Source organism: Anomalospiza imberbis, chromosome 11, assembly GCF_031753505.1.
Source record: "Anomalospiza imberbis isolate Cuckoo-Finch-1a 21T00152 chromosome 11, ASM3175350v1, whole genome shotgun sequence".
Classification (NCBI taxonomy): domain Eukaryota; kingdom Metazoa; phylum Chordata; class Aves; order Passeriformes; family Viduidae; genus Anomalospiza; species Anomalospiza imberbis.
This window is the reverse complement of record NC_089691.1, coordinates 17711482-17736599: the sequence shown is the minus strand read 5'-3', so window position 1 is coordinate 17736599 and position 25118 is coordinate 17711482.

The window sequence follows — 25118 nt, the reverse complement described above, 5'->3', positions numbered from 1 at the left end:
GCAGGCACTTCTTGTAGAAGCTGGAGCTGTGACTGCTGATGCCGGACCTGGATTTGACCTGAGATTTACTCTACATTTATGTCTTGTTATGACTCCAAAGTAGCTTTATTCTCCTTGGATCTTCATCTTCTCTTAATTTACTTTGCTTGTCTGAAATCAAGTCGACTGTTACTCGCACAGCTGCAAAGGCCATAACAACAGCAAATGCAATTTTTATGTGGAGAAAGTCCACATTTCTCAGCTCCTAATACACCAAGAAAGATGAAAAGGCCAGAAAAGTTGTTCTGCTGTTAAAATGACAAGATTATGGATATTTTCCAAAATTATTACAAGACAGGGCTGGGATTCACATGTAATATTTAAAGCACATCCAACGTACTTTAGGCAGCACATTATTAATGCCAAGTGAAGTATATTCTCCAAGTATTTATTTACGACTCTCAAGTGTTACAGCTCCAAGTGGGGATTCCTTCCCTGGCCTGTATATCCCACTGTGGCAAACATCTTGCTCCTTCTTAGGGTAATGCAACCTCCCACTTTCCTGTTTCAGACCGTCTGGCCTTTTACTGGCTGGGTGCTCTCCTGGTCAGAATGACATTTATATGATTATTTGACATTTATATATTAGTTATGATATATAAATATTATTTTATAATATTTATATTGTTATTTGATTATATGATTATTTGAATGTTATATATTTGACATTTATATTATTATTTGCTGATAATGTGTAATAACAGCACCAGCAAAGGCAGCTGGGCCAGGTTCCAAACCCTTCAAATTCCCTTCCCACAATGCTTCAAACACACTGTGGCATCACAGTACTATCACTTTATCTGGTAAAAAGGTGTTTTATCTCCTTCTCTTGTTTTAGTTTGCTTTCACAGCTGTGGTCTCATCTTTTACCTTGTAACATAACTTTAGATACTTTTCCCTTTACCAGATTCTTTATTGCCTGCTGCAGATTTTTTTCTGTGGGAAACAGTCTTCACACTTTCCTTTCCATTCCACATCCTTGACATAATGGGTAGTTTGAACAGTTTGCATAAGTACACACAATGGAGAGGGGGATCTGTGCTGACAGAGGTGGATGCTTCAAGAATTTCATTGAAACAAATTTTAGAGAAGGCTCTACTTATTAAGGTTTTGACATAATTTGTCCAGATAATAGTAATTTATTCATAAAGTTAACTCTCAACCATTGTCAACACTGTAATATTTTGTTTCTTGCTTTTCACCCACTCACGAGGGGTAAAACCAACGGAGGTCACTGTGTTTGGCATGGGGCAGGCAGGTGCTGAGATGCCTCTGTGGCAGAGGCTCCTGGCTCTGTGGCCTCAGGTGATCCCTTTACCCACTCACAGCAGAGGGTCACAGAAGCTCTATGGATCTACAAAGTCACACTGAAAAGAGAATTACTGGTTCAGGGAGCTGCCACAGGGCACACCACACCAACTCTGCTGCATCCTAAAGAGATGTTGAATTATGAGATGGAGAATAACTCATGTCATACTTTTTGCTACCCATTTCTCCAGAATAGTTTCTATTTCATATCTCCCTTTTTTTTCTACAGCAAATTTATCTATGATAGAAATACTGTGAGCTGGGCTATGCCAAGTTGGAATATTCTAATAACGAAGAGTCCTTGGAACAACTGCAAGGACTTTGAAGCAAGATGTAATAAAACTAGTTCTGAATGTTTCCAGGTTGTGAGCACTTTTGTAAGAGAAGACAAGTGAATAGATATTTTGATGCCAGAACTTAGAACTGAGTATCATTTTTAACTGTAGCTGTAACCAAATCACAATCTGGATTTTTCAGCCTTTGGGGTTTTGTCACAGCATTCACATGGCATTTGTACCACAGTATCTTGATCAGCAGGTAGCATCTGTCTTGAGTTTTGTTCTATTTAATGTGATAAAAGTGGACCTCATGCAAAGATAACTAATTGGGGAGCTGAATACACAACCTACCACCCACCATGTGTCGTTACTGGAAATAACTCCACAAAGAAACCACATTAGGTGCTGAAAAGCTAAGACAGCTTTAACTTCTGAAAGCATTTTCTGCTTCATTATCTCTCTGTGACTCAGGATGTTTTTTTGTGACACACCCCCCCCCCAAACACACACACCCTGTGCAGTAGAAACTGGTCCCAAAGGCATTCTGAGTCAGGGATCACTGAAATCCTGTAACTGCCATACCCCTGGCTTTACATTGGCTTCAAGAGTGGGAAGATTGGCAACAAGATGCAGACAGAGCAAAAATAGTCTTCCACTGTATCATTTGGTGCTATGGCACCAAGATGATTATTGGACCAAAAATGTAGCGAAGAGAGCCCCCTGGTCTGAAATACACAACCATTGTTTAATGCACACAGCAAATCCTGTGCTAGGGCTTCCCTTTGTGGGACAAAAGACAGACATGACACTGGGACAGCAGCAGATAAAGAAACCTGATGGCTGCAGGGTCACCTCTTATCTTCCTGGGGCATGATAGAGAAAGACATTTGTAACTGCTCCAAGCCAAGTTCCTTTCAAACTGTTGGGGAAAGTATTGGCTGGCCTTGTCCACCCTCCTGGGCCATCACAGACTTCTCTCACACCTCAGCAGGGCACTGCAGGACTCGGCAGGTTACCCTACAAGGAAACACCAGGTCTTTACAGCACTCCTGAGAGAAATAAAAGAAAAAAGAATCCATGTCTGGCTTTTTCAAAAAGCCTCTGCACAAGAGTGTGCCTGTGCTCATCCAGGGCAGAGCAGTTCAGAGGGACAGACCACCTGGGGCAGTTATCCCACCACAGTCAGTGTGTTGGCACACCTGTGGCTCAAAACAAACTGCCAGGACCAGCCAATACTCTGTGCATCCGTCCTGACTTTTCACCCAGGCACTCCTGGAGTCCTTTCTTTGTGGCTGTAGTTCAGGTCATATCCTAGTTCAGTGTCTTTTCCCCAAATCAATTAATCCGAACAGTTCTGTCTCCACAAAGACACTCTCAGTGTGTTATTTCACTTTGGGTTTCTAAATGGGATCAGTGTGGCAGTTTCAGAGTGATGCTTTGTTTTATTGTCACCTGGAGAATGCCACATCTCTTCTCCCCCTTCTGATTTACATAAAACAATATGGGATAAGTGGAAAGTGCAAAGTTTTTATTTTAGAGGCACTGTCACTAAAATGTCTTTAGAAGTTTCCAGAACAATAAGATGGCATCCAATTCTTTTGGCTTTATAACTTCCCAGTTACAGAGCTAAAAGCTGTGGGTGAAGCCCATGCAAAGGAATATCCTTTTCTCTGCAGAGATTTGCTTCACTGAGGATCAGCTCCTCTGGTCTTCCACATCTTGAATCATCAGTGATCTACTGCTGAAGATCTAGACTCAGAAATAACTAGAATCACTCCAAAAAGGACGTTAAATCTTCAATGGATTATATCCTTGACTCTTCACTGGCCATTCAAATTCTTGTAACTTTGTGTTTAGACATTTCTCAGGTGTCATATTGATTTTAATAAAGAACTTCCTGAAAATTAAAAATATCTGCATATTTTTTCACTGTTACCATGGAGATCCTTGAATGACCTGCTATCAATACAGGCTAGTTAAGCAGGAATTTCTATTCTTCACATTACTCACACATTTGATCCAATTATTTTGTCTCTTGGAAGTTTCCCTAACTCTTAACATATCTTGCTCATTTGACACAATTAGAATTCAACATAGGTCTCAGAAAGCAAGACAATAAAATCACATCTTGCTGTAACTTAAAAGCTGTCACAGAAGCTCAAATTCTTTCCCAAAATCTTTCTTTTTCTCCAATTAACTATGATATATTTACTGCTTATTTTCCAACATTAAATGCTTCAGTTCAAAAATGCACTAAGCAAATAAGTAATGTGCAAGGCTTTTTAGCATAACTCAAAGGAAATCCTGAGAACCTGTAACACACTATTTCTCAGTAAGAAGAAAAACAGACAATTGGGAATAATTTAAATAAGACTACTTTGTAGATTTTTGAACACCACAATTCTAATTCTGTAGCCATAATTTTCACTTTACAATGTACTTTCCAGAAGCCAAAATGAAAATTTTAGGAGTTTTGAATACATGTGGGTGTGAAAATGCTATCAAGGGAAGCATAACTTTTTTACTGATTTCTAGAAGCTGTACTGCCATATCAAAGAGTTGGATTTTTCCATCAACTTGCTTTCACCAAGCAGCTGAAAGCATGAAGTAAAAAGCAATGGAGGAGAGTAGTTCTGTGATCAAGCAAATTATGGGGGAATGTGTTAGTTCATAAATGAACTTGATTATTTTGCAATAAGTTGGTGTTAGACACACAGACATTCATCACAATGACCATTATGAAAACCCAGTGTGACCAGTGGCCTTCAATGGTTTGTGGGAAAGTGTTTGCAGTAGATTTTAATGCCTTTTCTTTTGGATGTTTTCAGAAACCATATGATGTAACATTTTTTTTATTGGCAAATGTCAGTTATGCAATATGAAAGAGTTCACAAGACAGGGTTAGTTTCAATATATTTCCCTCCACACATTTCTGACTCACACAAAATACTGAAATTAGCAAATACCTTGTTTGCCAAGAAGTTTCATTTCCTGGTCTAATAGACTGTCAGTGTTTTCAGAATTATTGAAACAAGGAGCTTAAGGGAGACAGCATGAGATGATCAATCACTTTGGATTTTTCCATTTTCAATTTTATCCTACTTCAACATTATTATTTCTAAAATTTTATAAACTGCTGTAGACTGGGAAACCTATTTCCCACCCAGGAGCAGTGTCAGGTACTTCTGCTTCCATCCAGGTGTTCCTGCAGAGGGAGATATGTCTGATTCTGCTGCACACTCTCATTTGGAAAGGATTACAAATTGCTTGATACTTTCTTCCTCCCACACTGGAAAATGTTGACTATTTAGCACTGGACATTCAGGTTCTTGTGGACATGTTTGACCCATGCAGATGAAATCCAGGGCTGAGACATTAGGGAACAGAGTTAGAAGAAAAATGTTATATTCTGCCCAGGGTTTGATGAATATGACTCTAATGGATTCAGATATAACTTTGATGTGAAAAAAGTAAGGGATGAACAGCAAGTGATTGTACAAAGTTTAAGTAAAGTTATTACCACTTTACCATCCCTGATAAATCTGTGCCTGGGCTGCATTTGCTCACTTGCTCTCTCTTGACAGTGTGAGCTCTGATCTCCCAGAAACAATCTGGTATATATCGAGCACCTGAGAGCCAAAGATATTTCACAACAGCACAAAGTGAATAAGCACAAAGTGAATATACAATGGTAGCACTATTTCTGCTGGGAGGAATGAAGATGGAACAAGGGACACCACAGATCTATGAACACCCTTCAGGTACCTCTCAAATTTTTATCATTTTGGAAAGGGGATAATTTCCAGAAAACCCCAGGAGACTATGATGACCATTAGAAACTCTGTAAAAGGAAAAGAAGTTCAACTAGCAGCAATCAAAACTAAACATCAGGTATTGTGATCTGGAATTCCAGCTTATCTTTCTTGAGGACAAAGCCCCAGAACCATATCTGTCCTTTCTTCTACCCACCTACAACCTTTCCTGGGACTTTGCAATCAAAGGAAACAGAAATGGATTTTCTTCTACAAGGAGCAAAACTGGACAGGGTAGAGCCTTGCAGAGCATATTTCCTTACTAGTTTGATCCTTACATGCAGGCTGGAGTGCTCTTTGGTGAGCACTCAGAGTAGCATCTCACTAGACATACTCACCAGAACAGATGTTATTCTGGGGCTGGGGGTGGGAGCAGGAAGCTGGAGGCTCCTGCTAACAGATGGAAGAGCAACCCCAAGAATGCTCTGAGCCATGCCCAGGAAATGATGGTCATGCTCTCAGCTCCATACTGCCTTGAGGGGAGGCTGAACATGGCACTAAGGAAGCACATGGCTTAGGAGTTTGCAGAGGGAATTGGAAGAGCGAGCTTGCTGAGTCCACATGAAGCACACTAGAAACATTATTCAAATATTCATAACAGCTGCTGGAAATTTGGAAGAGCCAGACAACTCAAAAATGCCCTGTGCATCTGCCCTTCCGTACCCATATGCCCAACAAATATTCTGCCTCTGCCAGGAGCAGAATTCCCTCTCTGCAAGGCAGCACAGGTGGCACGAGTGCATACCTGGATCAGAGGTGGTGTGTACTGCAGTTGTTCTGTGCTCTCAAACCTCACCACACACACTGAAACCCCCTCAGCACTGCCAGAGCACAGCTTGGGGGGCAAGAGAAGGTGGGTTATTATTTTCTCTTCCCTGGACAGAATAACTCAAGGGACTGAAGAGTTCTTACTATTTTTCTAGCACTTCTGGCTATTAATGGAAGTATGCAAGTGTAAATGAAATGTTCCAGAGAATTTAGCCCCTCACTGGCTACTGCATTTTTCTCCTGCAGGTGGTGCAAAGATAAAGTTGTCTAAGGGCCATCAGCTCTTCAAATGGATTAGCCTTCTTTTGTTAAACCAGCAGGCTCAAGGAGCAAAAATGTGGCAGTCAGAAAAGCACCATCCATTTCAGTGGCTTTGGAACTGGGCTTGAAATGAACCCTGTTCTTGGGTTCCTGCAGTTCCTGCCGTGTGTCTCAGCACAGGTGGTCTAAACCTACCTTAGATAAGCTGATAAACTCTGCAATCATGGCAACATAGACACCCTTGGGGATTAGGGCCATACAGAAGAGTTCACTGGCAGAAGGAGGGAGAGAAGTGTACCCCAGCAATAGGGATAACTGTGTTATCAGTCCAGGGTGTCATGTCTGTCTGCCATCCACTATCACTGTATTTTGTTGTTTGTTCAGAACTCAACAGTTCTGAAGGAAATTCTCAATTTCAGCTCCACCTTGCAGTCACAGAAGAGGAGACCTCAGTCGCCCCTAAAAGGTTGTAAGTGAAGCCTATCAGACAGATAAAAGACGACAGGGAAACTGTTCGACATCGGTCACTGGCAGTGGAAGGCAGAAAGTGCCAAAAAGGCTGGAATTAATGTAGATTTCTTGAACCTTAGTCATAAAATCATTCTTCCTCTCCTCTCTTCATCTCAGAGAACTGTAAGCTGGGTTAATGACCCTACAGCAGAACTCAGAACTGAAACCTCCCGGATGATCTTTCATTTGTATTTTTCTTTTATTGATGTATAATTCTAAGAGTATCCATATGTATTAATCACATGTACCACAGCTTCTCTTGAATGACTGGGGTTTTTTCAAAGAGAAAGCAGTACAGCGAGGAACTTTTCCACTTAAAAGAATTCTGCTCTAAAGAATCATAGCTGTCATTTCAAAACTATTTGTTGTGTTAACAGCATTTTTCCAGGAGAATGTTTCATTTAGTAATTTGGAATGTAAGGACAATTGTGGGAAATGAAAACCCATGAAAGTCTTATGATCAAAAATCCACAGAGATTTCAGAACATTTGAAAAGAAATATATTTTTTTAAAAATCCCAGACATGCAAAATAGAAGATTCATATTAAATTCTCATAGCCGTAGGGCTTTTGCTTGCTATTCATGAGAGCTACAGAATTTGCTTCTACTTGACATCAGAAATGCAGATTCAGTGAATTCATTTAAGAAAAAATTGAAATCTTATCTTTTTAGGCTGGCTCTTCCAGCCTTAAATGCAGCTCAGTTTTTAAGCTCCTAGGTATTATTTTATGTGAAGCTATTTGAGATCCTTTGTATTTTCTGCACTATATACTTTTAGTTTTATTGTACTTAGTTTGTGTGTGCTACAACATAGCGTGATTAGTTGAAAAATGACAAACCAGGTAATGGGAAAGACATAGTAGTCACTTGATAATGCAGAAGGATAAATATAACAGAAATGGAAGACCTCTAAACCATGTTATTAAATATGAAGAAATATTTAGTGAAGATTTTTACATTTCCTATTTCTTTAGCTGTCATGCACAAACGTGTGTATATGGGGATGAATTAAGAATTGTTCTGCTCCACCATATCCCCATTTCTTCCTGCCCACACCACAGCACTTCCCAGTGTTCCTCTTTCCTCTTTAATTGTGAAATCTCCATCTGTTCTCTCTTACTCAGTCCATACCACCTGTTCATGGACTGCTGCACAAGCAAGCTGCCACCCAGGGATAGCAAACAGGCCTGCTCCAGAGTCAGGAGGGCAGAGGTGAAAATGGCTTTCCTTAGTTCCCAAAAGACTAAAGTATATCTTCCTCATACTGAGCTATCAACTCATGGTCATCAGAGGCAAACATCAACCCAGCAGCTTTCCTGAGGTTTCAGTAACTCCTTCATAAACCTAAAGGCAACAGGTTGCCATTTGCTTTTTTTAAAGGTGAATTTGTTCAATGAACATTTGCTGCTTTAAGTGTTATAATCAAATATTGACTTCCCTATTATTTAGCACTGACACACACATGACCCTGACAGGAGTTATTATGTAATCTCTTGGGAAAAATCTGGGAGTGAATAAGGGTAAAAAAATGGGAGGAATCTGTTTCTAATTTGACCAAGTGATAACATACTTTAAATATCAGATGAAATCAGTGAAATCTGTTTTAAGAACTCAAATGTTCCTGCTTACTCCAAGTATCTGTCATTCCATTTTGCAGTCACCCTCTCACCCATTCAGGAGACAGTTAAGTATTTCTGCATTCCAGAGTGACAAAAGCCTGAGTTCCATTTCTGGCTTCAGCTCAGTAAGGGGAGCAGCTGCTGCTGCCCAGTCTGTGGGCACTCATTTGCTGTTTATCCCCCACGTACCCCACCTTGCTGTAGTGCAAATCCAACTACAGAATTCCCACAGAGTGCCCCTCTGGAGTGTTTGGAGTGCTCCCCCAGGAGCATGCAGCAAACAGCAATTGCAGGACTGCTGCACCCACCTGCCTGCATAACTCCAGCTCCAACTCATCATGTCTTCTAACTGCTTCAATGAGCTGAACTCATGTCCTAAGGAAAAATGGGATTTCTACTAAATATTTTTTAGCTTTTTGGAAGAAATTTTCCTTACTAAGGACAGATGCAGGCTGAAACAAGAACAGCTGCCCCATGTTCACCATCCCTGTCCCTGAGGAGCGTGTGTTTCCCAGGAGCACACATTCATCACTGACTGCTGTGGTGCAGAGACAAGCACCAGGGCCAGCCTCCTGCTATCATTACATCCTCAGGAGCAGCACCTATATCCCCTCTTTACCAGCACTGAGAAGGCAGACATGCACCACAAAGTATAGCCGGAGCAACCTGCTGGAGGCTTCTTTGCTCACAGTGCCCATTTCCTCTCCTCCTAATTTCATAAAACACTGCTGCAGAAAAAAAGAAAAAAATCAGATGAGATCTTTTCATGATGCTACCTGCTGCAATTAAAGATTTATGGACTGGAAATTGTCCCTGCACTCCTGTGCAGCAAACACACTGGTCCAGGTAGGTGTTCTCATGTCAGTGTACATCCAGGCAGTTAACATGCGATATGGAGCGATCACTGTCTTTTCATTAAAATAAGAAGATGTAATATCTTCTGACAATGGATTCACAATACAATCCATGTTTTCTCTTTTGTAAAAACACTCCCTCTGGGTCTGCATTTGCAACAGTCCATCAGTTCCTATCAGCTCCCTTTGAGGGTGCAGGACCACTGAACAGGCTGCATTGCCACTAAGAAATGACAGCAATGAGAGTCTTAAATTGGAAAAAAGGCATCTTTTCTAGATGAAGGCTTTGAACATGTAGAAATGAAGTCTGAAAATGACAGTGGCAGTAACAATAATAATAATTTTAAAGTTATTTATAATAAAATTATTATATGCAATTTCTATATAAAGTATTTTAAATTAGTATAATATTTTAAATTAATGCTTATATTTTAATACATTATTGTATATAATAATTTATTATAATAAAAATTATTTTCTATGTAAAATAGACATTGTTTCAGTTATTTTATTTTAATCAGCCTCCTCTAACATGGAGTTTGGCTTATAATTTATATAAAGGCCCAACATCTTCTCCTATTTGTAATTGATTTTGGTACAGAATCATCAAAGGAATGCAGAACAAAACTTGAATAACTTCCTTAAAACCATTAGCAGAGCTAAACTGTATCATGAATATAAAAAAAAAAAAACATAGCACACAGGCAGCAAAAAAATGAAAGGCAGCTGGGTACAGTAAGAAGAGAGATCAAGGTGAAAAAATATCAGTTCAAATATTTCAAACACGACTTTAATATTCATCAACTTGTTCTTCTATATTTTACAGTTCATTCATCTGTGACTTAAGGGTCACATGATAGCAGCATGGATTGAATTAGGAAACCCATCTTTTCCAGCTTTGGACTCAGCTTTGCATGAGAATAAGTAGAATTTCCTCTTTCTCTGGGTTTCCCAAGCTATGCAACAGAAATAATGATATTTATCTCTGGTTTTAAGATGCCTTGAGATCTGTGATGAAGAAGTGCTCTGTCAGAGCTTAGATAACGTAATGTTGCAGGCAACTTTCTCCTTATCTGGCTCCATTTTTCTTTCCAAACTTTGTTAGGCACCCTTTTGAAACTTGTGGTTCTCTTAAAAGACTTCAGGTTGTTTTCAAGTCCGTGTCCTTTTCTTCAGTCCCTCTGCGACCACCCCTTGCACAGGTGACTCTGTGCATGTTCCTGTGCAGTCACGCTGTCCTGCCACTGAACTGCTCAGACTCTTTACCATGATGCTCTTCACATTCTTTTTTAGGGCAAGCCTTACACTGTAATCAATGATAATGACCCGAGTTGTGCCATCAGACTGAGAAATGTATTAGGTTTGTGATTCACATTTAGTTTTGGAGTAGCTGAATGACCAGCACTTCAAGGGCTGGAACCACATAGTTTCTAGAGCAACTCAATTCTGACAATCTCCTGTTTAAGCCAGGTAAACATCCTTCAGATTTGCTGGAGTCTGGGCACAGCCTGCCCACATTTGCATGGGCCTGAAACATAGTAAAAGTCATTCCCACTGGTACCCTCCAGCGTGGACCACCTTCTGTTCTTGGCACACATAATAACAATTTCCACTGCATCCTTATCAGTTTGTTCTTTCAGGAAATGCATTTTATTTTCCATCAAGTCCTTTTTGCATAAAGCAATTCTTACATCAAGCAGTCTGCCAGGCTTGCTTTATCCTTGACTGACCTTTCGTAAGGTAGTTTGGCTAATGCCTTGCCTAGCAGTTCCATTATTCCCAGCCTGACTGTTGATATTGAGGGCAGTGCTTTCCAGGAATTACAGATACAGCACTGGAAGCAGCCACTTCCCCCGGCTGATACTATGATGAGATCTATGCAGGGACAAAATCTTCAGGTTTCAACTTAATAAGCCACTTGCATATTTCTGTCCATGTGCAACACTTCAGTTTTTAAGTCAGATTCTCAGCCTAGGCATAGATATGCCTCACTATGCCAAAATGACTTAACTCACTTGGGGCTGTGAAGGGTCTGTGGCACTACTCAGTATGGGAAAGGTCATCTGGACCCAGCCCTAAGGAAGTGCATGCAAAGTTTAAAAGCTCTGCTGGTTGATCAATAAAGTGGTACCTCACATGCTCCAGACAAAGATCAGAAAGGCTTCTTCTTTCTGCCAAGAAAAAGAACCGATTTCATCATCACTGTAGAATCTATAAGATCCTGTCCAAAAGCCTTCAGAATTTTATCCAGCTATTCATGTCCTGAGGCCATTACTGTAATTATGATGAAGGGTTAATATCCAGGCTGGCAATGGGCACTTCCAGTATTACTGTCTTGCAATAAAAGTGATGCAAAGACATCTAAAAGAATGTAAATTGTATCACTGCTGAGAATCCGATAAGCAAAGTGATGATTTCTTGTCTTTGATCTGCTTTGTTGCATGTTATTATATTTCTGAGCTGACAGAAAAGATGTTCATTTCAAGGCACCAAAATGTCTGAACCATTTAAGAATTGTCGCCTCAAATCAATTCTGGTTTCCTACACTGCATCTTTGTGAGCATTATTTCTTCCAGATCAATTCCATAGCCAAACTAATTGTTTAAAAGCTGTGACTTTAAGGGAATAACTGTGGCACGCATAATTAAAACAAAAATATTTCCAGTAGGGTACACAATTTACACAAAGGTATTGACAGCAGTAAATGTTTCCAAATGCAGATCTTTCGCCTTTCCATATACAAAGGAGTTTTTAAAGGCTGAAGGGCCTATGTTAGAAAAACATACAGTACCTACTTCAATGAGAGGATCAGACATCATTTATAATTCATGTAAGTATATTGAAGTTTTCCACTGCCATCCAAGAGAGATGGTTTCAAATCTATGGAGTGCAATAAACCAATATTCTGTGTTGCAACTCCTATATATCTCACACAGATTTTACTCAGGAGATCATTTCTATACTAAGGTCTTCACATCTACAATGTGCTATGTTCAAAACCCTCACTATCTCTGCATATCTATCAGCATTAATATGTCAGCTTCTACCCCATGCTATTTTCATAAATGCTTTAGGGACATAGATTTGTTGAACAGATAGATGTTAGAGTTAAATGTAATCTGAGAATAATCATAAGCAAGAGGAATCGTTAGCTCAATATACAACTTTTTTTTTTCCTATATCCAATATAAAAAATGAAAAGAAATGAACGATAGCTCTGGTCAGTTCCTTCTGCACTGATGAGCTTCTGCAAAGCTGCTGTACATAATTCAGCTATTTCCTACAACCATACAATTTAAATGCCCAACAATTGAGCAGCTGAGCTAAGGGAAGTTTATTACAATTCAACCACAAACAGTTCAGTTCTGTTCAAAGACTTAGATTCTATTTGCCACTGAGATAAATTTGCACTATGACTGCCTGCTAGGCATCTAACCTGTCCAAGACTTCTTCTGATCACAAGGGCAATTCCATTGTCAGCTCTGTCTCTAAATTCCCTAAAGCTTGTAGTCTCTTAAACAATCCTCTGAAATTTTAGGACTTACATTAAATGATCATGTATAATGTATAAAATCCAGTTTTACAGTTTGGCAAAAAGTCCCAGAGAATTTGATTTCTAATAAAATTTTCTTCCATCTCTGCAGCTCACACTAGTATTTAGCACAGAGCAGAGAAAATGCATCACAAACGACTTTATCGGCTGTCATAGCTTAAAACAGCTTTGTTCTGCACTGATTAATTTGTGAGGCAGTTTATTCAGATATTGAAGCTGCTGGTTCTGCATGATTATTAAAACTAAACACAAGCAAGTATCCACTATTACCTAAAAGTAACGAGTGTGGAAGAGGCAGGCACTTGGGACCCAGGGAGGTGACATTAATGTTCAACGTCTTGAAAACAGCAACATTTCAAATTATCGATGCAAAGCATTTGACAACGGTCTTTAGAAAGCAGGGACAGAGGCTGTCTAGACACGATCAGATATCAAAGTCTATGGGTTTGGCAATCTGATCATCTATTTTTCCCTTTCACAAAGGTGAAGAGGCGCCTGTCAGTATCTGACAGACTGCAGACACAATGATTAAGACACAAGAATAACTCCTCTCTGTAGTACTATTATCCTCTGAATAACTTGTTGGAGGAGCACTCTTCCACTTTGTTTATTCGCTTGTTTGGTGGCTTGGTTGGTTTTTATTTCTGATGCAGGGTAATGTCTGTATATTGTGACCTTTGCTGCAGCTCCCACTAGACAGGGGTTTAGATACAGATCCCAAACTGATCTCGATCCACTGTGAAGAGACTGAGTGGGATCATTTCTAGAAGGTGAATTGGAATATGTTCTAGAAAAAGCAAGTTGTTCATTTTTGAATTGGACTTAGGGAGTAAAATCTGATTTAACCCTTTACATGCACTAGAAATTTTCTCCAAGCTCCTCATCTCATGATTATTTATGAGGGCACAGGCACAAGAATAACAATTGTTGCTCTCTTTAGCAGCAGCCTATAATGACAGATTTTCAAGCGGTACACCATGTATTTAACATAACAGCAATTTTAGGAATTGATGTGTGCTTTTTTAGTAATTGTTGCTTTGCTCCCTCAGACCTCATGACTGCTTTTGTCAACAGAAAATGGTAATGCTTTCCTGTAAGGGAACATTCCAGGTCAAATGAATGTTGAGACAGAAAGCAGATAGTAGCAGAAACTGTGATTAGGGCATTTGGTTTAGTCTTTTCTTTGTACCAGAATGTATAGGCAGTCCCTGCTAAGATATACCTAAGAAAAAATTCCCAACTCAGTACTAGTGCTGGATTTGATGTAGACAATGATGCTGATGAAGCTAAAACAGCTGCTTAATGGGACATGAAGTGATTCCATGTGAAATGTCACAAATGTAGTTCCAAGAGTTATAACATGTTCTGATTCCTGAAACTGAAACTGTTGAAACCATACTCCATAATTTTATTTTCTATTATTTCTATGTCTCTTAAGTAGTAATACCGAGTGATGCTGCACTATGGCATTTAAGCCTCAGGGTTAAAACACCAAGTCTGCATCATGTCATGCTGTCTTATCCCCTGGTGTTAAGTCACATACAGAGATTTTCAAAGGCTTTAAATCCACACTGCTATTTATCATCACTAGGAAATGGATTTTTAAGTCACACCTGTATAAAGGCTGATCATCAAAAGAGTGAATCAATTACCAAACTGTAAAAACAAAACTGTTGCTTGTTATCAAGAGGATTTTAGACAACTGGTCAGTAACCATTTTTCATAGCAGTCAGTTCAAACCCCTAGTAGAAAATCAGAAAATTAAGAGGAATAGGCTTGTCACAGCTCACCTATAGGAATATTTTCCATTTCTTGCCTTCAGAAGACTCTGGAGGTTAACAAGACAGTTTGTGCTTTGCTTTAGAAAATCAGCATCCTGTTGTGTTGAGCATTGCATGCACATCCAGTAGGAAAACGTTCTTGTCCTTACAAAGCAACTACATAGATAGATCAGAAAACATCTTATTGTCCCATTTCAGAGCAGGGAAATCAAGGCCATTGTCTGAAAACTGCAGCAGAAGCATGAAGAAAATCTATGACTCCTAAATGTGCACAAATCATCTTTCTTTTGCATGAAGACAACAGTGAAGAAACAATGGGGGAAAGTTCTGAAGACCGCAATTATTCAGGCAACTGGGGCAGCACTGAGGATAAGAGCAGGTGCCCTGTAAGCAGTCTCAGCACTCAGACTGGGCTGCATCTCCTTATCCCCATGGATGGTTCAGTGGACTGGGGCTGAAGCTGGTTGCTGGGACTGTGAAATCCAATGTGTTCAGTGCTCCTGTGCTGCTGGTGAGCTGAATTCCTAAACCTCCAGGGCTGGCACTTGTCTGTGCAGAGGGTCCAGACAGATGTTGATGTGCTTAAAGGCACGAGAGCTGTGTCTGATCGAGGACAGAGATGAAGCCCTGCCTCGCCCATGGTTCCTGCACCATGGCCTGGTGCACACAGAAACACAGGGGTCAAAGGGGCCTCAGCCTTCTGGGAATTGAGAGATGGAAGCAGCAAAGCACAAGAGCGATGGGAAGGTCCAGAGGACCAGAGTGAATCCAGTCCTGAGTGATGGCTCGGCCACACAGAATGCAGTGGAGGGGCCACAGCACCACCTGTCCCAGTCCATTGCTCCACTCCCACTGTGTTCTGTACAGTTTATCCAGCTTTTGGCTGCACATCCAAACTCTCAAATGCTCTTGATTTCTGCCCCTAAAGTGCACTGCTGTTTGCCCAGCCTTCAGGTTGCTATTTAACCCCTATGTCAACCATGTCAGTGCCTGATCTGCTTCTCCTCTTCTTACTACACAGACTGCATTCACTATGGATTTTGGGTATCTCCTGAACTCTTGATCTGCATGATGAATAATGACAGATAAGCAGATAACATTACCAGGCTGCCCCTACATCCATCTCCAGAATCTGGTGAACTTTTACTTATGTTAGTAGAAATACTTACTGGAAAAAAGCCTTTGTCCCTGTGGAAGTCTTCATCTATTAACCAATTTTTACTAAAAAATGCATGTCTAAACCCAAATGGGAGGGCTTGTCATACAAAGTTTACAAGAAAAATGAGTCATCACTTAAAAACTTATTTAATAACATTGCACACAAATGACCAGAAATGTCAATTACCAGGGAGAAGAGGGACAGGATACTTCATGTAATCGCAACTGTTGCTTAGGGGCACTCATGTTTGAGCCTTTCTGACAACATCTACAACACTCTAATTGAACTGCCTAGGCACAGAGGAATTGCTTCTTGCTCCTGCAAAATAGCTAGCAGAATTACAAAAATGGCGGCCCAAAAAAATTTAGTATATTTTCAAGCTTTTGAAATGTCACACTCCTGGGCACCAATTTATCTGAGTTACATTGCAACATTACAAATAGCCAGCAAGTCTTGCAGGGCCATTTTTCACAATAAAAATAGCTTCCTAACTGCTATTTTAGTTCAGTAATGATTGTATAGATCTGTTTATTATGCATTTATATTTTTCCCTAAATAACACCTTACTGTTGGCAACATACTGGAACAGAGGAACGTGTGCAGTATTAATGGGGCCAACCACTTGCTTCAGCGTAAAAATATTTTTGACTCCAGGGGAAGAACAAAGATAGAAAAAAAAAAAAACCAAAAACTTGTGAGAAACCCATAAAGAAAACAAAGAAATCCTTCAGCTATTTTTCTAATTTAATATTGCTTCCACTTCTATCTGTTGTCTCCAGGATAATGGCCATTATGATCATAGTGAAAAGATTACATTGATTGCAGAGTGCCAGGGAAGCTATATTAAAGGTCAATAAGGAAAAGTGGGATATATCTCTGCTGGAGCTATGATTCAGCCTCTTGAGCCCACTTCTGAAGATATTTCCATTGTTTTTTCTTGTATGTAGAAGCACAGATAAGCTGCCACTTTCAGAAAAGCACAGCCAAAACCAAGGGATTCCAGTTCCCAAATGCTTTAGTGCACCTGTGTTGTACATCAAGGAAACTATTAGGCATGCAAGTCCCAGTTCTTGGAGACTTCCTTCATTAGCCCTTAGATAGCTGTTCTCACTGATGGATGTCCTGCACCTGCCCAGGTTAGCTGGCTGTCAGGGCTTAACTCGGGACTCTGAGCCCACATGCATATGCTGCAGTGCTAGAATAAAAATATGTTGGATATCTGGCTGATCCTCAGCTCTCTGTGGCTTGTGCATCTCTTGGAGGCAGGCGGTGCATGTCTCATGAAAGGTACGTATCTGAATTTGCCCACTGAGTATGTGCTCCCTGTGGTACCAGAGGCTGCAACAGGGGCTTAATTCCAGACAAGAATGATATTGAACCTTTTACACTTCGTGCATTTGTCCTGGAGTTATTAAAAACAATTATTAATAGCAAATTAACATGCAGTTGGCAACAGCTAACTCATCAATTGTGTTAACAAAGTGCCTGCATAACCCCCTTAGCACTGAAAAAACTAAGACTCTGTAAGATCAGGAATTGATTTCAATGGAACCTTAAAATTAAATGGAACCTAAAATTAAAATTAAAGGGTAAGAATACCCACTCACTATGTCTACAGGCCGACTTTCTCTTACAAAGGGAGGTTTGGAAAATCTCTCTTTTATGGTTTTAAGTGTGAGTAACTTTCTAACAGAAGGAGTTGCCAAAGGAACAACTCTGCCACTTGAAGAAAATGGTTGCTTTTCAAAGAATTCATTGCTACTAAGTTGCTTGGCAGTGAGAGCAATGGAAAATAGTTGTGCGTTTCACATAACAGCAAATGCAAATGTTTTAGCACCCCTTAGTCCCCCCTCTCACCTGACGTCATGCAGAGGTGAGCAGAGATAAGTATTTTTAACACTCTAATAAAAAATGCCTAAGTACTAATAACTATTGTTCATTCCATTGGCAGGATTTTAGTACAGAACCCTTTGTCTTCAGTTTTTAGAATCATGAAACTACAACCTGGAGAAAACAACATTTATACTTTATATGAACATAAAACAATTCCATGCGTATATTCTAAACATATTCCTTAGCACAGGCTGCTGCACTGGGTGCATGTGTCTATAAACTGGACTCTTTAAAATAAGCTCTGGAAGCTTCCAGATTAATTAACAAATAAAACACACGGAAAGTTGTTCAGGCCACAGTTTCATATGTGAATAACATTCTCATAATAGTTTCATTTTATTTGTGCTTTTAAAGTGTAGTTTAGGAATGGCTTGAGGAATTACAGTTGTTACAGGGAAACAGTGATCTTGGGAGGAATCTTGGGGTGAGCAAAAGCAGGCTAGAAACCACAAAAACTGAAGGATGGCTATTTTGAAAGGTAATATGTTTGTGACTTCTACCACTTTCAGAAGGGCTACTAGAAGTATTTTATGTCTTCCTAAACTATTTTGTCTGTATTTGTGACTTTTCCTACATGTCATGCAGACGGGGAATATCTCTGGGTCAGAATTAGGCCAAGAGCATGCAGAGAAGCTCTGACCTGCTGGATCATCTCATGGCTTTGGGCTTCAGAGCAGCAAGCTCAGATTATTCAGAGGGACACTGAGACTGGGATTCAGCAACCACCAGCCTACTCACATTTGGGACAGTCAACAGGTCTTGATTTCAATGTCTGCTCATCTCTAGGGACAAAGTCTCTTCTCTGAGAGGCAGTACCAAGACTTTGCTTAAGTAATCATCTGACCCAGAGGAAAAGCTGTTTAAACGACCCTGCTTGGATTAAAAAGCCCAAAAGGAATTGCTTACACTTTGCTGCCCTTTTACTCACCAGCACTGAGGGTCAGTTTATGTCTGTGAACAGTTGCATGCTAATCCTAACAGGAGAACTGATGCCTAACACCCAGCACGTTTTTTCTCTTTGTTTACAGAAAATAGATAAACACTTCCTGTCCTGAACCAAAACCTCAGCCTACAAAAGTGAATTCCTAAAGAAAGCGATGCAACATAAGAGTGCCTTGAAAAAAATCTCTTTGTGACATATGGACCAAGTTTAAACAGTCAAATTGCCTATGCCAGTTAAATCAGAGCCAATCAAACATCTAACCCATCTTCAACAAAGCATCCTTCCAAGTAAGAATATTGTAGAATATTAGAGGCTTCCTTCTTACTTTTCAACACATTTAAAATTCTGATTTTTCATTCAACTCACAAAATCTAGAGGATGAGCTAAGAAAATCAGTCATGATAGACACTGCATACTTTACCTATAATTTGATGGGAAAGACATTGTTATTTGTTTGATTAAAAAGTGCATAATTAAAAGTCAATATGAAAAACCATAATAGAATCTGTGTAACTAGTCAAATTTTTGTCAATGACCTTGTCTAATTCACAGGAAATCAGTAATAAAATGTTTGTTTCCAACATTATCTACAAAATTATTTGTATATTATGAAAATAAATCCATATGGCTTTGGATCCACAGATAAACCTCCATGGGTGAAGTCCATGGGATGGTGATCCAGCTTAGGCACTAAACTAAGAAGTTCTATTTGGGGAGGACAAATTATCATTTACTTCTTCAGATCTCTAGCCCAGTGTACAGAAATGAGTTTAGTTCCTTTGAGAATATCTGTCATATCCAAGCAGGGAAGAATACCTTAATAGGCTTGTACCCATTTTATAATGCATACAAGATAGATATCTCCAGAGGAGGGAGAGGAGTCGTCTTATGTTTAAAAGTTTCAGAGTACAAGCTTATTGAAAAAGTTGGCAATCAATTATAGAAACTGATCTAGTCAATGAATTACTACTGTTTGTTAGCAAAGCACCACTGGTGAGAAATAATTTCATTAACTATAATAATATACATGCTACACTGTGCCGTAGTTCAGCCAGTTTTCTAAAGTCTGATGTGAATGAATGAGTGGCAACTACCCAAATCAAAAGACAAACACAATAATCCTAAGGATTTTACTTCCAAAAGGGTTTAAAAGGAAACAGTACCTACTAATGCTTGACAGGAGCATGTAGGAGAATAACAAAGGGAATCTACAGATTGAAATGGGATACTTCCAAACAGTTCTTCCAAATGCCTGAAAACATTTCCAAAAGGATTTGTTCATGCCAAGAAAAGCAGTCTTTTTTCCATTGTTGCTCAAGGTGCCAGGCATGGTAGGAGCTCACAGAGACAGGGCAGGAAGCCAGACCCAGCCAGCTCCTGTTGTGGATTGGAAACCGGCCAAAGAGCCAAGCCCGATTTACAGAACTCAGGCTGAGATCTTGATCTCAACCTTCCCACTGGCCTAGGTCAGTCTGAAATCAGGCTCTTTTCTCTGGAGCCTCTCCTGAGCTTGGCTTGGCTGGATATTTTTCTTTTCCTTTGGTCTTCTGAGCAGGAATATAGCGGTAATTTGACATGCAAACAGCACATCTCTGTCACAAAAAGGACATGAAAGATAAGAGGCATAGTGCTGTAAAGTAAGCCCCAGAATTGCTTTGGATTCTGAGCAAGGACACAGCTACTGCGTGTGCAGTGTTACAGCACTGGACCAGACCTCCTGAGAGGGAGAGGCCAGAGGACTGACTAGGTACATGGACCCCTTTGACTCCATGATTCCTTCCATATTCCTATTTACTCAGCAGAGGAAGGGATGCACTGATACTAAGCAGCGTAAGTAATACTCAGAGCCTGAAGCGCTTTCCAGTTCTGCCCCTCTTTTGACTGTGTGACAAAATGAACTGCATGTGTGGCAGTCAGGACAAGCAGTGCTTAAATTTTATATAACAAACATCCTAAACCTACTCCAAACTGTTTCCCTCTGTGACCATAGGTGGGAAGAATCCATTTTGGAGACAAGTTGAATCCACACTTAAGCTTTGAAAACTTCCTACCTGAGGTTGAGGCATAAGGGGGGGCAGGCAGAGAGAGTCTAGAGATGCAAAGCATTGGTCTCAACATCTCACCTCCCTCTTTAGCCTCCTACATACCCTACAGAAATTTACATTGAGATTTAGTGTATTGCTCAAATCCTCCCTGTTCCCACTTCCCCCTGCCTCCTGCACTGGTTGTAGTCACACCATCCCTTGCAAAAATTCCCTTTGAAAATCTTCCAGTCATTATAAGAGAGGAATTACAATTTTCCTTCCCCAGCACACAAGCAGAGGAAGCACTGCTGGTTGGTTCTGGCTGCTCTCATTAGTTACAGCAGAATTTCTACCCTGCTGAAGTCACCAGGAGTTTTGAAAAATGACTGCTACACTCTTGGAAAGCACTGGCTTATATCTCAGCATCTCCAAACCAGTAGAAACAGCAATTTCTAGTTTAGAAGAGATTATCTCATAGATGGATTAAGAGATGTGGGTAAAACCCCCTGGATATTCCAGGAAGGAGAGGTTGGCAAAGTGTGTTCCCCATTAGATGAACAAGAGCCCCACAGTGACCACTTGTAGCCTAGTGCCCAAGAAGCACCTTCACAAGACTTGCAGAAGCTCCTGAGAAAAGCTGTATCCTATCACCATGGTCTATAGAGATTACTGTACTTCCCCACTGCGTACAGTTTTCCTTACAGCAACATTTGGAATAAAAATTCTTTGAAATAATTCTTTGATGTCTGTGCTTCTTTCAAAGTTGAATTTCTCTTTTAAAGGTTCTCAGTCCTGTATATTCACCATTTTCTTATCCCATGTATTTTGGAGACACCAGAAACTTTATAAAAACACTGGGGAAAATGGTGGATTTTTATGGAACATTCTTCTTATCTGCAAGCATTCAACTACTTAACAGAAAATGTATTTTTCAAATGTGTGCAGCATTGATTTGGCATCTTTATGTTAAAATTAACCAATTTTATGGTGTTACCTTCTGGCTGCTGCTCCTGAAAATATAGAGTTTGCAGTTATATCCCATTATAAAGGGAAGGGCTGCAAGAGGGTGTTAACAGCCTATTTAGGATATAAAGCATTGCGCAGCACACAGATTTAAATTCAGGTGCAGTATAAGGTCAGCCTTGAATTGTATGTATAATATGTTTGTCAGGCACCCCATGTGTAAAACTGACAGCTCTAACCTAGTTGCCACAGGCTGTTTTATACAGTTGGGAATATTACGTCTCTTTGACTTCAGTGATGTACACTTGAAAAGAAAATTGTTTCATTTTGAGGAATCTTGGAAAGTCAGAACCTATTGCATTTATAAAATACAACATAAACTTTTTATTTAAAAAGGCTGTTTGAAAGTAGTTAGCATCAGCTCATGCTACAATTAAATGCAATACATACACATTAATAATAATAATAATAATAATTTAAAAAATAATTATGAGGCTTACATAGTCTGGTTTTAATCTTGGATAAATCTGTCACACGTAAAGTCTGGCTTTGCTCTGCTACAATGGAAATGTGAGTTGAATGCTTGGAACACTCTGGATTTCAGGAAATGCATGGTGCAAGGCTCTGAGAGGAGTGCACAGAGCCAGCAGTGCACTGTTCCTCCTGCAGGAAGGACTTGAGCCTTATGGTTCCTGCATGATCCTGAAAGTCCTACTGCACCAGGACAAGGGGCTACTTTCCCACTGCTAACTTTAGGATACAAGCTGTTTCCCACCTCCAGGAGCTGCAAAGCTGGGTCCCCACCTCTTCCCAGATGATTTGGTAACAATTAAGCTTTGTTGTCTCTGTTTTATATTTAGCTGGCTCTAACCTGGACAGGACTGCTCTCAGTGAGAAGTCATCCGCTGTTTAAATTCAATTGATTTGCACAGGAGCATTGCCTCTGCCATGGACTGCTCATGATTCACTCCTGCCCTTCAGAAAGAATAGGACAGTGGAATGAGATAGGATAGCTTGGAAGGAGCATGTTGATGAAGAAATTCAGGCACACGGTAGCACTGTAGTTTTCCAAAGTCATGTAACGACTCTGGAACAGAATTGTTTCTCAATCTCGTCCCTCAGCAGAAAGCCACCCTTATACCACCTGTAACCAACCAGAGGGGACATTGTACAGCAACTGCAGCAATGACAAAGGTGGAAGCTCTGACAGGACGAGGGCTGGCCAGTATTTGGTTACCCTCTCTTTGTTATGTCATACAGCTTTCTTCCAGAGAACAACAGCACTGTTTCCAATCACTTCTTCACTTTCTCAGAAAAAATGGATGATGATTTATCAGGCCATTGCACACGGATCTAAAAAGTCCAGCTCTTCACAGAAAGGTTTGAAGGTACAAAAGTTTTTTATAAGCTCTCCTGGGAGGTAGCTCCTCAACTGGTATAAAACAACACTCAGTAATGTCAAATGGAAATAGCCCAGTTTATATTGCCCAAGGATTTTGTAGCTTTATTTCTTATATAAGTATTCCCAATATCTTTCTGTCACCTCCCTAAAAGGTACAATTCCGATCAAGTATTTATCATCCTTCTATATTTCTTATCTTCACTTTAAATTGAAAAAAGAAAATAACAAGCTGTCTGCAGAGTAATCAGTTGCTGTAGTAAACATTACTTTAGCATACAATGCAGTACTTATCTCTGTTTTGTTTAATTAAATCTGCGGTATATGCTGTCATTTGCCTATGCAGAGCAAGTGCTCTTCTCTCCAGCCTGAAACTTAATTTCACTAAATAACTCTTTCTTTTAGAACAAATTCAGAAAGAGGTTAAATTAGCCTGATTTTCCTCATTTCCCACGTCACTCATACCTGCAGAACGTGCGTTACTGCTCTGAACTAGCAAACTTCAGCACCCAGTCATAATGATGGAAAAATACTTACACTGTGGAAGAAAAGGCACTTGTAAAAGGCTTATTTATCTTCTAATGATAATGGATGTTCCAAGGTGAGTGTCTAACTGACTGTATGAGTTTTTAAGTTGGTAGGATTGCACGCAGGCACTATCACTAGTGAAGAGCCAAATCACGAAGGTACAAAATAGACACAAGGCTCACGATTTCAAGCATTTTATGAAGGAATGTTTGGGTCTGAATTACTAATGTGTGCATGTATGTATAAAACAAGAGTTGGTGGTAAAGTTATACATCATTTGTTCAGCTGGTCCAAATCCCTAAAAGGTCCCTTTACATCAGAGAAAATGGTCAGAGTTATGTCAGACAAAAAAATGTCTTCAGTCTGAAGAGAAAGGCATTAAGCTGTCTCGGGAAAGTCTCTAGGACAAAAGCAACCCAAAGCAAGTTTTCCTAACACTGAGAAGCACCTAGAAAGACATTTTAACTGAAGACTCCAGCTGTTTAACCAAGGCATCACTTAGAAGGCAGCAATACCTAACAACTATCTTTAGTGAAGTCTTTGTGCCCCAGCTCACAGCTCTGCAGTGACTGCAAATGACTGGTGCCTGTAGCCATCATTCACGGAGTTTTAGGACCCCACTCTACACCCAAGTATGTGCAGATCATGGCTCAACACTATAGAAAATCAGAGAACATCCTGAGCTGGAAGGAATCCACCAGGACCATCAAAGTCTGAACAGAACAGCCCCAAGAATCACAGCCTGTGCCTGAAGCACAGATACTTGAAGAATAGTTTGCTTCTGAGACTCCAAACACTGTGTTGGACCCTGAATAATCCAAAACTGAACTATTAAAAGCAATAAGAACATAGCACTGGCTGTAGAACATTGCCTGAATTTTTGTCAGTGCACTTTGCAGAGATGATGTTTTTCTTCTGGTTTAACACTTGTAGCAGTTCAGTCATTCTGCAGAGTGAGTGCCTATCCTTGGTACTGAGACACGGAACTCTGCCTTGTTTCACAGTTCTGTGGTGGGGCCCATGGGCACTGATCTAATTTCCCTGCATCAAAACAAGGCATCTGTAATATTACAGCACAACCCACAAGCAGGCTGGAGCCAGCGCAGCCTCCACACTGCTGGTACAACTGTGTCAGTTCAATTCTTCACGCTTTCTTCACCAGCAAGGTCTCATCTCCCCAGTCTAATTGTATCAGCTAATAACCAGTAACAGCCTCAGCAATGGAAAATCTACAGAAAGTCAAAGGAACAAACTGGAATGATGAAACAGCAGTTCCCATTCCCGATCTTTAGATACTTACTCTGAAAGTTGCAAAAAAGATTTTAATCTCAGCTATTGCACCTTGTCACACTGCAACATGAGATAACTCACAGAAGCAGGCTAGATGAAAAAGGAAAGAAAAAGAACCCAAAAAAATCAAACTTTA